This window comes from Nelumbo lutea, chromosome 6 (assembly GCF_056320005.1).
Source record: "Nelumbo lutea isolate HS-2025 chromosome 6, American lotus-T2T, whole genome shotgun sequence".
Classification (NCBI taxonomy): domain Eukaryota; kingdom Viridiplantae; phylum Streptophyta; class Magnoliopsida; order Proteales; family Nelumbonaceae; genus Nelumbo; species Nelumbo lutea.
This window is the reverse complement of record NC_142689.1, coordinates 68,896,174-68,910,716: the sequence shown is the minus strand read 5'-3', so window position 1 is coordinate 68,910,716 and position 14,543 is coordinate 68,896,174. Positions and strand designations below refer to the sequence as shown.

The window sequence follows — 14,543 nt, the reverse complement described above, 5'->3', positions numbered from 1 at the left end:
GTCAACAGCTAGAAACTTCCACGCAAATAGTTGGGGTTCATGAAATTCTGGTGTAATTGATGCTTGACAGCTTTACTGCACGTATGAGTGGGCGACACAGTACGGGCCCTGAGTCATCCATCCGTGGTTCCCATCGATTGTTATCGTGCCGATCCAAACGCAGGTGTACTCACGGAAATGATTCTGAAAAGTTGTGGCATTGTAGAGGAGATGGAAAATTCTGGTTGTTATTAGTGCTCGTCATCTATAACCAAGGATCCATTATTGAAGTCACTTGCTCTTCACTCCATGTTCCCTGCAAATATTGAAAAAGGTACGTTCACTTCAATCAGTATTTAGGAAAAAGGTGGGGCAACCTCATGATTCCACCAAAGAAATAAAACTGGGTAAGTATTTCTTACATCAAATTTGTTTGGGTAAGTTTTTGATAAATTATTTATATGGATAAATGTATTTATTTGGATAAGTGATATTTAGGAAAATAAATTTTATTTTAGTCTTTACGTAAATTTAAAAAAAGAAAATGAATTTTTTGGTCAATAGAATCAAAATTTCATTCATCAAAATTCCCCTCACAAAAAAAAAAAAAACAAAACAAAAAAACACCCCCTAAATATTGAGATGTTCTAGATAGATAGATTTTGTGAAGACTAAATCTAGTCTCAATGAGGGGGAGGGGGGTTTAATCAATGGGTAAGTCATTTACCCAAGCTAAGGGAGAGGGAGGGCATCCATCTAGCGTGGGACCTAGTGTTAGCGAAAAAATTAAGGGATTCTGGTTGATAAGGGCAAATTTTGGGCCCCAAATCCCCTAATATCAATAAAAATAATCTTTTTAATATAATTTCTAGAATAAGTTAATTTTTTTTTTAAATATCAAATAGGGATAGAAAACATTGTTCATCTCCTTCTTCCAGACCACCGGACAAATTTCCCCACCCCTCTCTCTCTCTCTCTCTTCTTCTTCTTCTTCTTCTCTATTGTTCCAAACTTAAAGCAAAATTGCTATGAGTTATTCTTCTAGAGCAATTAGAAGAATACATGAATCACTGTACCAGGTACACGAACCAACGGTTTGATTCTAGCTAATAAGCCTATTAGAGGTATCTAAAGCAATTTTGAATGTCATTAAAGCCTAGAAATCGGGATTGGGGGAGATTTGTTCGTGGTTTGAAGGAGGAAGGAGATGAATAGTGTTTCTACCCTTATTTGATATTTTTTAGAAAAAGTTAACCTATTTTAGTAATTATGTTAAAAAGATTATTCTTATTGATATTAAGACCCAAAATTTGCCCTTGTCAGCTACAATCCTAAAACCCCATCCGGAAAATGAACGGGCCCTAAAATTAATGAAAACTTTCCTTTCTAGTTCCTACTCTTGCCCACAAGGATGGCATGAGAATTCTAGCAAACATCATAAAAATTTAATTTTTCTTGCTTGGCTAAATACGTTTATCCAAGCAACTATTTCTTATAAAATTTGTCCATATAAGCAAGGGCAGAGCTAGGAAATTTTCATGAGGGGTACCAAAGCCTAAGGTGGATTGGGGGGTGGGGAGGAACAAATATGGATGGTCATAAGGGGGGCCAACCCATTGGAGTGGGGAATAAGGGAGGGGGAAATTTACATGAAATAGTGGAGATTTTTGGGCCATAGTGGGGGGGGGGGGGGGGGCTCCCATGGGTCCCCCTGGCTCTGCCCCTACGTATAAGTGAGGTTCCAGAATTCTTGTGCCATATGATGGAGGGAGATTTGGCCTGACCCCTTGGCCATGCGACACGTGGAAGCAATCGAGAGTGACCTGGCAAAAGCACCAGCTCGGCACGGCAGTGGGCCCACAACCCGAGCTTCGAGGAAAGGAGTCCCGAGCTCCCCCAAAAAGGGAACCCACGACCCGAGCTCCCCAAGGAAGAATCCGAGCTCTCCCTTAGAGGTCCCGAGCCTTACAAGGAGTGCAAAGGGCAAAAACCAGAATTGACCTACCCTGGGGTAGCTCGGGCCACACTTCTATCCGAACTCAAGACTTCACCTCGCACACCACTTCGGCTCCAAGTCGCCTGACTGAACAACCGTACCTGACGCCCAGGAAGCCCATACACGGAGGCGGCACACCTGACTAATTGGGGGCCCGACACATGACAACCGCCCTCCAATGGCCACCTGCCACCACCATCTCAGACGTGGCAGAGACGGCCTTGACAAGGACAGTGGAGGTTATGACACCCGAATTGGCAACTGGTAGAGTTATGACACCCGAACTGGCAATTGACAGAGGTTATGACACCCGAACTGGCATCTGACAGAGGTTGTGACACCCGAACTAGCGTCTGGCAGGAGTGATGACACCTGATCTGGCGGAGGTGATGATGCCTGATCTGACAGAGGTATGGGAATGAGTGTCCAGGGTGATTATAAAAGGCCCCCATCTCCCAAAGGAGGTATGTGATATTTTGTGCTTTTTGGTCTTGAAATCTCTCATTTTCCCTTGCCTTCTCTAGAGCACTGACTTGAGTTTCAGAGTGTTCCAACTGGGTTCCTCCCCGGAAGTCTCTAATTTCTTCCTTGTTTCAGGCATATTCGGCTCTGTCAAAGGCAAGGTGACTGGCATGGGAGAGGGGGAAATTTATATGAAATAGTGGGGATTTTTGGGCCAGGGGGGGGGGGGGGCATGGCTCCCATGGGTCCCCCTGGCTCTGCCCCTACGTATAAGTGAGGTTCCAGAATTCTTGTGCCATATAAGTTATTTAGGTAAGGAGAGAGGTGGGAAGGAGATACTGTTTTTTTAGGTAAGGGGTGATTGGGTGAATTGGCCGCCTACTAGTAAATTGACCATGAACCCCACATTTTGCCACCATATTAGGTCCCATAGTAACCGAAGATACTGGAGAGTACCCTCTTGCAAGGTGGACAAGAAACTTATTTGCACACAAATAACGTTCTCTCCTTCTAATAGGCTTCAAACCACGAACAAATCTCCCCCGGGTTGCACTGTTTTTATATTTTTTTGAAAATTTTGATTTCTTTTCTAAGTAAAATTGTAAAACTAAAATATTTAACTTTCCTTTGAACTTTAGGAATTAGGAACTATTTAAAAAATTAAGAAATGAGAAATCTAAGTTATCTAACACATAATGACATAAATGAAAAAAAAAATACTTGACCAAATTGAAATAAAAATGATGGAATAACAAATTGGAAGAAAAATAGGAATTTTATTTCATTTAAATTTAAATGGTATAAATTACAAATACAATGATTGGATCACTGCATATTTGGATGAATCATGAATGAAATATGAAAATGGAATAAATTAATAAAATATAAAAAAGACAATATGGTTACAAATTGAAAATACAAAATTACATTGTTAAAAAATTAAAAAAATATATATCAAATAAATTAAAAAAAATTACAATAATTTGAAAAAATAAAAAACTCTATACAAGTATTCTAATTCATGAATCGTCATTCATGACTTTCATCATCTGCTTCAGGTGAAATATCTGGTATAGTATCATGCCCTCCCTTGTCTTGTAATCTATCTTTTGCATCTAGCCAATCCTTGAAGCAGATGCACATCTCTATGCTCTCATCGTTCATACAGCTTCTTTTGTCATCTAGTACCCTGGTACCTGCACTAAAACAAGATTCCGATGGAACTGTAGACACCGAAGGGGTTAGTAGATCGCATGCCACGGCAGTGAGAACCGGATAATTTTTTGAATGTTCAATCCATCAGGCTAAAATATCAAAATTACTTGATCATTCACCTAAATTAGAAAAATTTGCTTGTAAATAAAAATCTAATTCAGTAAATGAACTTGTTATAGAACTAGCAGATTTCTGCCTTTTACTTATTAAATAAAAAAGTTTTTCTCTTCTACTACTGGGCTCAAGGTCAGAAGTAGAAGAAGATGATGAACTATTTCCTACAACTTCATATTCATACAAATTGTACATTTTAAATAATAAATTATTAATTTCTTCTTTTTTATTTATTATATCAATATTCATATTTTCACAATATAATTCAAGTAAAGTATCTAAACCATCTTTCCTAATCCTATGGTCTAATATTGTAGCTAAACAATAAAGGGGAGAAATGTTCTCCCAATATTTTTTAAATTTATTTTCCATAATTTCAACAATACATTGAAATTGTGGATTATTTCTATATTTTGCAAAACAATCACTAATTACCATTAATTGATAAGGTAAATTACAGCTAGTTGAATAATAAATTCTAGATAATTCATTAGTTGCATCATAAAAATATTTTAAAAAATCTCTTATATAGATTGTCATTTCCCAGTTTTCCTCAAATATCATATCATTAGGCATTTTTAAATTATAAAAATCAGAAAGAATTTGTGAGATATACAATTTTCTAACATAACATAGGTAGAATTCCACCTATGCTTTACATCTAATATAAAATGTTTTTATTTTAAACCATAATTTTGACATAAAATTTTAAATTCTTGTTTTCTTGCCCTAAACTTTATATATATGTATATATATATATAAAATACAGTTTTTAATTTTTGAAATATGAGTAAAAATAATATTCAAGGCATCTTGAATACATAAATTTAAGATATGACATGTACATTTAATATGAAATAATTTACCATTTAAGCATGATTTTAATTGAGATTTTAAAATATTTATTGCAGAATCATTATTGCTAGCAATTCCATATGCATGCAAAGTATTTAAAATACTTGCAGTAATAGCTGGGCCACTATGTGGCCATTCAAACCTAGTAAAACTTAAAATTCTTTTATTTAAAAGCCAATTTTCATCAATGAAATGGCTGGTAACACAAATATAACTAATACTAAATTTGGATGTCCAAACATCCGAAGTAATTGCAACTTTAGAATTAAGATATGCTAACAAAGAAATTAAATTTTGTTTATATGAATAAACAATTTTTAAAGAATCAGTTTTTATAGTATTCCTAGAAACTTTTTTAATTGTGGGTTTAAAGAATCAGTTCTTATAGTATTCCTAGAAACTCTTTTTTCCCTGGTATCAGTACCGGGGGTGAAAATTCCACTTCCATCGACATCAATTGCATCAGTGCTAACGCTACCATGATGCGATTAAATATCATCCATGGTGAACATCTTGGGGAATCGATTTTCAAAAGAGTTGATCATTTTTTTAATTCTAAAAAGATAAAAATTAATTTAATTCGATTTACCTGAATTGTCGGTTCAAAATCCCAGCTTGATTTCAATGATTGAAGCCTTTCAACGTCCAAGCCTCCCAAATTGAGATACTTGAGCTAGTTGAGCAAACCTTATTCTTGTTGAAAATTGAAATTTCAATAAAGTTGAGACTTGAGAAATGGAGAATGCTGAATTAAACAACCAACTAATCAGAATTACTCAGATTATAGAGAATTGAGAATGCATCAGTATGAGAGAGAGAGAGAGAGAGAGAGAAGAGATTAAGAGAATTGTTGAATTGATGTATGAGAATAGTGGACGATAGGGCTATTTATAGGAATTGAACATAATTCAATTGCCCCAAATACCCAAAAACTAGCTATTATTTAGTTGTTGGTAATTAAGGGTTAAATTGTTTACTTTTTTTTTTCTAGGAATGGCAATAGGATAGGTTTGTGGGAAGGACCATATTCCCTGTCTCCGATCCTGATTTTCAAACAAATCCCTGTCTCTAATCCCGATCCCCAATGGAAACGGGTTTACTATCAAGAAACCGAATCCCCAAAATTTTTAAATTAAAATTATTAAAAAATAGACTTACTTAAGATAATAGAATTTTTAAAAATTAAAAAATATTTAAAAATATATATATATATATATATATATATATATATGTATATGATATATATATGATTAAAGTTAAAGCAAGGCAGGGAATTCACTCCCCAATCGCGTCCGGTTAGGGAAGCCAGGTAACTAGAAATCTAGTATTATTTTTTTAGTTAAAAAATTGATTCATTAAAAGATCTTATTAGTGATTAGAACTTTGATGAGAATTTTTTAAGAACTTAAAAGATATGTATTTCAACAACTTGAGAAACTTGAGTTTGAAAGCTTGAAATATAAATGATTAATGGTAGTTAGTTGGTTAGTTACTATATTGAATGCCAAAAGTCTAAGATTCGTTAGTTATATGTTTCTATTTTGTGAATGCTTGTAAGTTCCATATTCTATCTTAATTTGTTACATGTCTTTTAATTATCTATAAACATTAATTAATCTTTGCAAAACTTTGAAGGCTTTTGCCTTGTTAAACATTGATAGAGGTGTAAATCTAGCCCTGTTGGGCCGGTACAACATGGCCTGCTTGCAAGTTGTGCTTCTCTCCCTTGGGATAAGTTGGAGGTCGGTCCAGTATGGCCCACGACCCAAGCCCGTACGAGCTCGTGCCGTACCGGGCTTGGGCCAAACTAGGACAGAAAGTTTTTTTTTTTGCTCACTTTCCTCTAGGAACAAATTGAAAAAATAAAAAATTTATTTCATTTAAAATACAAAAATAATTACATATTGAAAATAAAAGGTTACATTGTTGAAAAATAACAAACAATTTAAATAAAATTGAAAAAAATACTACATCTCCTTGACTTTAATCATATGCTTCATTAGGCGTAGTAGTGTCATTCTTTTATTTGTCTTGTAATTTATCCCCAACATCTAGCAAATCTTTAAAGTAGCTATCTTTTTCTTGTTTCTCAAGGAAGAACAAATGTCTAGCCAAGTGGCCAGTACTAGACCTATTCGTGGGCAGGGTAGCCCAACGAGCCGGCCTTATCTAAGTCAGGCTTGTACAGGATTTCAGGTCCATCGGATCAGGCTTGGACTTAAAACATCGGGCCCGACCATTTTCGGGTCAGGCTCGGACCTTCTCAAAAAAGCCCAACTCGAGTTCGAACCCGACTTGATAATGTATTATATAATAAAAATATATTTTTCTTTATTTTTCTTCTCTTTTTTCAAGTAATAATGAGATTTTTCATTATTATTTTTTTTGGTTTTGAGGTTTTTTAATATAAATAAAATAGTTTTTAATTGAATTAAAAAGGAAAAAAATATTTTTTTTCCAAATTTCTAACCGGGCTTCGGGCTTTATATGAGGGTTGAGCTTGGGCTCAAGACATAGGCCCGATGGTTGGGCTGGGCTTGAGCTAGGGCTTGAGCATATTTTGTTAATGTAGAGGCAAAGTTTGGCCCAACTTGTGAATAGGTCTAGCCAATACCACCCTTGCTACTGAGGCTAAAGTCAATCCTACATTTTTGGCAAACGACTCTTTTTCCCTTCCCCTCAACCTCTTCTATTTTAAATATTTTCCAAATCGGGCTAGTGAACTTACTGTTGGGGAATTGGTTTCAGGAGGAGGAGCCAACCATTTTTTAATTCTAAAAAATAAAAATTAATTTAACTACACTTACCTAAATGGTTGGATTACCGATTCAGAATCTCAACTTGATTTCAATGGTTGAAACCTCTCAAAGCCTCCTAAATGGCTAAATTGCTAAGTGCCTAACTACCTAAATGTATGATAGTATGACAGTATGAGACTGACAAACTATATGAGAATTGAGATGTTGGGCAGGGTTGGCATACAAGGCACGAGCAACATGGCCGTGCTATGCCCTATCGGTCCATAAACCTAAAACCCCCAACCTAGTACATCCCACATGATCATGATGTACCTGACACGGCCTACATGTTATCGTGCCGAGTCGTGGCATGACACTGGGCACAATTTACACCTCTTTTTTTTTTTGGTAGAAATAGGAGGAGCTACACAGGACGAATGGTAGCTCGGCCCCAAGCATCACAAAAACAAATAGAACTTAAATCCCTAGGGATAGAGGGAGAGCAAAAACAGAGAGTGTTGAGAGGAAAAGAAAAAGCTTGGTTTGCCATCCAGTCCACAACTTGATTGGCCTCTACACATTGATAAAAACTCCTCTATTTTTGGAGCTATTATCCCTCAATTATGCATTTACACCTTTCACAATACACCACCCTGCCCACGAGAACCCTGCCCACACCTACCCACAATACACCACCCCCCAAGAATTGGGAACATCTCCCCCTACATAATACTATGCAGAGGATGAGATGTTCTCCATGGGTGGCTGCGATAAACGTGGGAAGGAGATCCAAGCACTCTAAAATCACGGTTGCATCTATTCTTTTCACAAAAAACTTGGGCCAATAGCAATTTTACTGTAAGGAGTTAAGGACTACAGGACCCAGGTCGGTCAAATAATGCTGATTTTGGGGAAGCCAATTATTAATGAGAGTCATGTCCACTCCAATCGATGTTACTTAGGCCGTGTTTGGCTTGCGGGAATAGGGGTTTGGAATTGGAATCAAAATGGGCTATTTTGATTCCAACTGTTTGGTTGGGTAGAATCGAAATCCCATTCCCATTCCCTGCCCCTCCCTTGGGAATGAAATCTCATTCCTGTTGATTTTAATTCCCACTCCCATTCCTGTCTGAACCAAACAAACTATGGGAATGGACCATTCCAATTCTGATTCTGACTGCGAACCAAATGGACCCTTATTATTTTTTTAAGACTTGTACTTTGGGCTTAGTGCCATTTTGGTCCCCGAACTATAAAATGCAACAATTCAGTACCCAAACTTTTAAAACATGATAATCCAGTACCTGTCGTTAAGTGGCATTTGAAAAAGACACAAATGGCCTTCAAGTGTTATTTAATTTTCTTTATCATCCATCTAAGCGTTACCAAAAATTAACAGTCTCAAATCTTTGCCTTTTCCATTCAAGAAAATTGGGGTCACATTTGAGTGGACATTCTAGTGACCCCAACTTTCTTGAATAGAAGAGGCAAGGATTTAAGACTATTAATTTTTTGTTAATGTTTGGATGGTTGATAAAGAAAATTAAATGACACTCAAAGGGCATTTATGTCCTTTTCAAATGTCACTTAACGGTTTATTAACAACTAGTTAACAACAGATACTAGATTGTCATGTTTTGAAAGTCCGGGCATTGAATTATCACATTTTAAAAGTTCAGGGACCAAAGTGGCACTAGGCCCAAAGTGGGGTACTAATTGGGGATTTTCCCTTTTTTTAATGAGTGTGTGTAACTAAGAAATTTTGTATGTACGTATTAGGTAATTATCGGGTACCGTGCATCACATAGATTTGTTAAGAGAAAGTTAAACAATACAAATACATAAGAGTATATAATTGTTTTATATTTTAATTTTTTAAATAATTAATAATTTATATTATTTTTAATAATTTATTATAATACAAAAATACTAATAGCTAATTTCAGCTTGATGGTTCATCAAATTGATGAAGCTAATGAAATCAACCAACTTGACCTAACTTGACTTGAGTTGGTCGATTTTCTAGTAATTTCCAATCAGTTTCAATTCAACAATTTCCTAACCCAACTAGATGGGGTCAGTTTTTGGTTTGGCCATTTGAAAATCATCCTGACTATATATATATATATATATATATATAGGAAGTGGGAAAATTCCCATATTTCTCAGTATAAAATATTTTATATTATAAATTTAAATTAGTTATTTATTTTTTAATAATATTGCTATAACTTTTTAAATTTAAAATTAATTTTTAAGTTTAAATCTTTTGAGTTGATTAACCAAATTGATACTACCTGAGTTCACCGATTTTTACTAATGCTCAGTTGGTTTCTAGTAGACATGTACACAGGTAGGCCGGGTCAGGCTATTCCTCGTTATAAACAAAAATTGACCAGGCCTAAGCCCAAGCCCAGCCCAACCATTAGGCCTAGATCTTGAGTCCAAGCCTGAAGTCCGATCTAGGCAAATATTTTATATTATATTAATTATACATTATTAATAATATATTATATATTTTATAATATATAATACCTTTTTCACTACTAATGATATATACTGTGTGTATTATTAATATATATTATATTTTTTTACTATATATAATGTTATCGGGTCGAGATTGGGATGGGCTTAATTTGGGGAAGCCTGAGCTCGGGCCAAAAAATAGTTTGGCCTGATGTTTAAAGCCCGAACCCAAGCCCATAGGCTTAAAACTTTGTCCAAGCCCGATTTAGAATGGGCCAAGCTAGGCCAACCCATTGGGGTACCCGGCCCATGAACATCTAGTTTTGAGTAACCAACTCCCCAACCCAACCAAGTTGGCTTAGTTGGCTAAATAGCCTTCAACCAAACCGAAATGACCCATGAACACCCCTAATTTTAGCTAAATTAATAATCTAGTCTCTAATAAATAGTAATAGTTTAATCTCTAACAATTATTGAGAATTTATAGCGAGAATACACAATTATTGAAAATAAGTTTAGAATGAAAATACAACAAATAACTAATAAGTATACAATGAATACAATAATTTCATTATAATATTTAAATAATTCTTAATTTTTCAATTCAAACTTTCTCTAGATAGACATCGATCAATAGTGGGAGATGTTAAATAGAAATTATAGATAATTTAGGAGATAAACTTTCTACTTAATTAGAGACAATTTTAGAGATAAACTAATGAGGCCCCGTGCGATTCACGGGATGGGGCACTCCTCCCTTTCCCTCACCTCCGTAGTCAAGACACTCTACCACATCCCCGCCTTGTCCTCGGTGATGGGGCAGGTTCGAGGCAATGCCCGTGCGATTCACAGGATGGGGCACTCCTCCCTGTTCCCTCACCTCCGTAGTCAAGACACTCTACCACAATTAAGTTCAATTAAGTATTATTTTGGGGGTTATGTCTAGTTTATCCAACCACAATTTAAGTTGCGCTTTAGTGGAAATGGCCAATTTCCTATTCTCTAGATAAATTTGTATTACTTTTTATATTTTAATGCTAATTTTTATTATTTTTTGAAAAATATATTTTTATTATTTTTATTGGTTTATTATTATTGTTTTTGTATTATTTTGGGTAAAATTATAAAAAATCCTCTTATAACAATTCTATAAACCACCATTCCATTTTGACCCTAACAAAGACCTCCCCTATAGTTTTGAGAAAAAGTGCAAACACCTCATTTCCCTGGCTTTTTGGTAAGAAAGACATTAAAGTTACCAAAACACCCTTATCATTGTTAATGCATTACCATACATAATTTAATGTTTCAACTTTACCCTCCACTAATTTATTTTGACAAACAACTTTCAAAGAATAATTCTCCTTACTCTTTTTGAACAAAGTAAGGTAAAAAGGCCGAAGTGAAATAAAATTAATGCATTACATCAACATTTTTAATTTGGAATGTTGATGGAAGGAAGGTATTTGCACCTTTTTCCAAAACAATAGGGGAGGGTTTTTGTTAAGGTCAAAACATTATGAAGTTTCATAGGATTGTTAGAAAACCCAAGGAGTTTTTTATAATTGTCCTTATTTTTAAATGGAATTTAAATTGATTTTAAAATAATTAAAATATATTTAAAATAAATATTTTTATTATTTTTTGAAATTATTAAAAATTGAATTTATTTAAGTATATTAAGTTTTTATTAAATTTAAATTCCTTGCGAAATATTATTAACTATATAACATTTTATTTTTCAATAGAACTTAAGTTGGTTTTAAATTAATAAAATTTAATTATAAAACTAATAATGGTTTGATAATTATGAATAATTTTATATTAATATTAAACTGATTTTAGTTTTTAATTTATCTTATTCCTTTTATTAATTAAATTATTTTTATTATGTTAATAAAAGTATTTTTATCAATAACAATATTATTAATTGTTTTTATTTTATTTAACTTACTAAATTATTTTTATTATGGTTAATTAATTTTTATTATTTTCAAATGGTATGTAAATGAATTATAATTTTAAATGGAAGTAGCTTATTTAGCACAATAATATATCATTGAATATCTTAGTTTCAATATAATTAATCTTTACTAATAATTATAATTTAATGCAAATATAGATAGATGGATAGATGGATAAATCAATTGATAGATAGACAGATAGACAGACAGATAGATAGATAGATAGACAGATAGATAGATAAAGTTAATGTATTTATATGCAATTTAATGGAATAATGGTGACGACAGGGAATTAGTGGCATGAGTTATTGAAGAAAGAGTTAATGGCATAATTAATGAGGAGAGATTATTAGAAGAGTTGATGGGAAAGAGGAGAAAGAGAGCAAGAGAGAGAGATAGAGTTAATGGTGTAAATTCTAGATCTTAGAGATAGCAATGGGCCAAGTTGAGTGAGAGTTTTGTAAATTCTAGATCTTACCCACTTCTCTAGAGTTTTAGGCTTTCTATCCATACCTTGTCTAAAATCCATAGTTGGATTTTCAAAATCCATTCTTTACATGAGAATGCAAAAACCCTACCTGCTCCCTTCACTTGTGGTAGGATAGACAGGTTGGGTCTAGAACCTGCATCTAAGGTTGCATTTGTTTCTTGTGAAAATATGCTTTTACACAGAGCTGAGTGATGATTGTCTGGTGAGAGTGTAAAATGTAGAATCCGTTGTGCCTATTTACATTACATCAACATAAATGGAGGTTGTGAATCTTGCATGTGTTTGAGTAACACACTCCTGCGACTACAAAATTGGAGTCACCAAAATCATAGATTGCTCGGCTCAACCGAGTTTATCTCTATGTTTGTTGTTGTCCATTGACAAGATCGCTTCAAAGTTTGATTTTGCCTTCAGTGTTACTGCCGTCCATGTCCCAGAGATCAGAGCTACGGTCCTATGAGATAGGAATGCCAAATTTCCCCATCCCTGCAGGGTACCCTACCTCGGGATTGTTTTGGTGGGGCGGGGATGGGGTTGGGGATTAATAGGAATCCTCGACCAGGGTAGGGGTTAGGGATGGGGCTGGAATGAAGTCCCTGCCCCGACCCATATATATATACATATATTATTTATATTATATATCAAAGTATGTTTAAAATATTATTTATATCTTAAAAATTTCTTTTATTTTAAGTGAGTTTATTTTTCAAAAAAATCTGTTAATTAAAAAAATTCAGAGATTCAGGTCTCCACGGGTAACCTACCTCCATTGGGGATTGGGGATAGAGGACAATTTTTATCCCTGGAAGAATTAGAGTCGGGGAATATTATCCCTTCCTTGAACTCACCCAAATTTTTCTTTTATTTTAAGTGAGTTTATTTTTCAAAAAATCTGTTAATTAAAAAAATTCAGAGGTTCGGGTCTCCACAAGGAACCTACCTCCATTAGGGATGGGAGGACAATTTTTATCCCTGACAGGAATTAGAGTCAGGGGTGGGGAATATTATCCCTACCCCGAATTCACCCGGTTGCTACTCCTATTATGAGAATTTCTTCTTTGTCCCATCCACATATCAAATAACTGCACAAATTCATCCTTTTCTCTCTCTCTCTCTCCTTGCTTTTTCTTTCTAATTCCTCATAATGGTCGAGAGAAATAGAAACTAGGTTGAGGGGAGAGGAGAGAGTGGAGAAGAAAATCACAAAAAAGCAAGTCAAGGCCAAGACGATGAATGCTTGTCTTTCCTTCCTCTTCCACTTCGGTGACTCTGACAATGGAGAAGGTAGACGTAGTGGTCATTGTATCACTTCCGGTGAAGAGCAGACAAATAAGAGAGGAAAGTTTTACATTGAAAAAATCGATCGGTATTAACATTACACCGGTTATTAATGTAAAATTTTATCAAAAAGAGTTTTATATCAATTTACCAAATGCAGGCAAAACCAAACCGGAGTACAAATTTACACAGCAAACAAACATGACCTAATTTTCTATTATTTCCTATCATCTATAAGCAATAAAAAAGCAAAGAAACATGAACAAATATCAAAATCTCCAATTATTTGATTAAAGCATATAAAAAATATATAAACTATCTATTATCTTTCATATAAAATTCAAATAATTAAAACATTATTAAATTTAATACCTAATACATAATTTCACATGTCTATCAATAATATGCAAGATGGGGAGGATTGGGTTTAGCCTAATACCTTCCGTGCGTGCTTCTAATTGAAGGAACAACCACAACCCTTGTGAGACCAACTTTGGTGCTGTTTGACAAGACTTTCTAGGTAGATATTTTTAACTACCTAATAGACAATAAGGCACACAAAATCAAAAACTTCATTTAAAGCTTCCTAAGTTTTGGCTTTTTCCATCTTTGTATCCACTCCTCTTTGAGTCTTTTGATTACATGATACCAAACATAAGAAAGACCATTTTTTTTTTTTTCGCTTTTTGCAGACTGAAACATGAATAAAAAAGATACGCCAAACACGACCTTTACCAATTGTGAAGTTTCATCCAAACTGTACTCGGGTACTAACTCCGCCACCCAATCCCTACTTGGGCCTACAATATTTTGCCTTCTCTTCTGTATCATTGTATGTGCTCCATGCCTTAATAGGTTTGATTATGAGTATTCATATTCCGCCACTCAATCTCTGATATACTTTCATCAATCTCGGGCCCCACATCCATCCAACTTGCAATTATTATTATTTTTATTATAAAAGTATCTAACTTAAACGCCTATAC

At 34.5% G+C, this 14,543-nt stretch overlaps 1 long non-coding RNA gene across 1 annotated transcript; it reads right to left on the bottom strand.

Moving 5' to 3' along the window:
- Nucleotides 1-3,286: 3,286 nt before the first annotated feature.
- On the bottom strand, nt 3,287-5,402 carry LOC148849487 (uncharacterized). Its single transcript, XR_016100426.1, has 2 exons — nt 5,211-5,402; nt 3,287-3,660 (listed from the first exon to the last, which is right to left on the bottom strand). It is a non-coding gene; the product is annotated as an uncharacterized LOC148849487 (long non-coding RNA).
- Nucleotides 5,403-14,543: the final 9,141 nt, after the last annotated feature.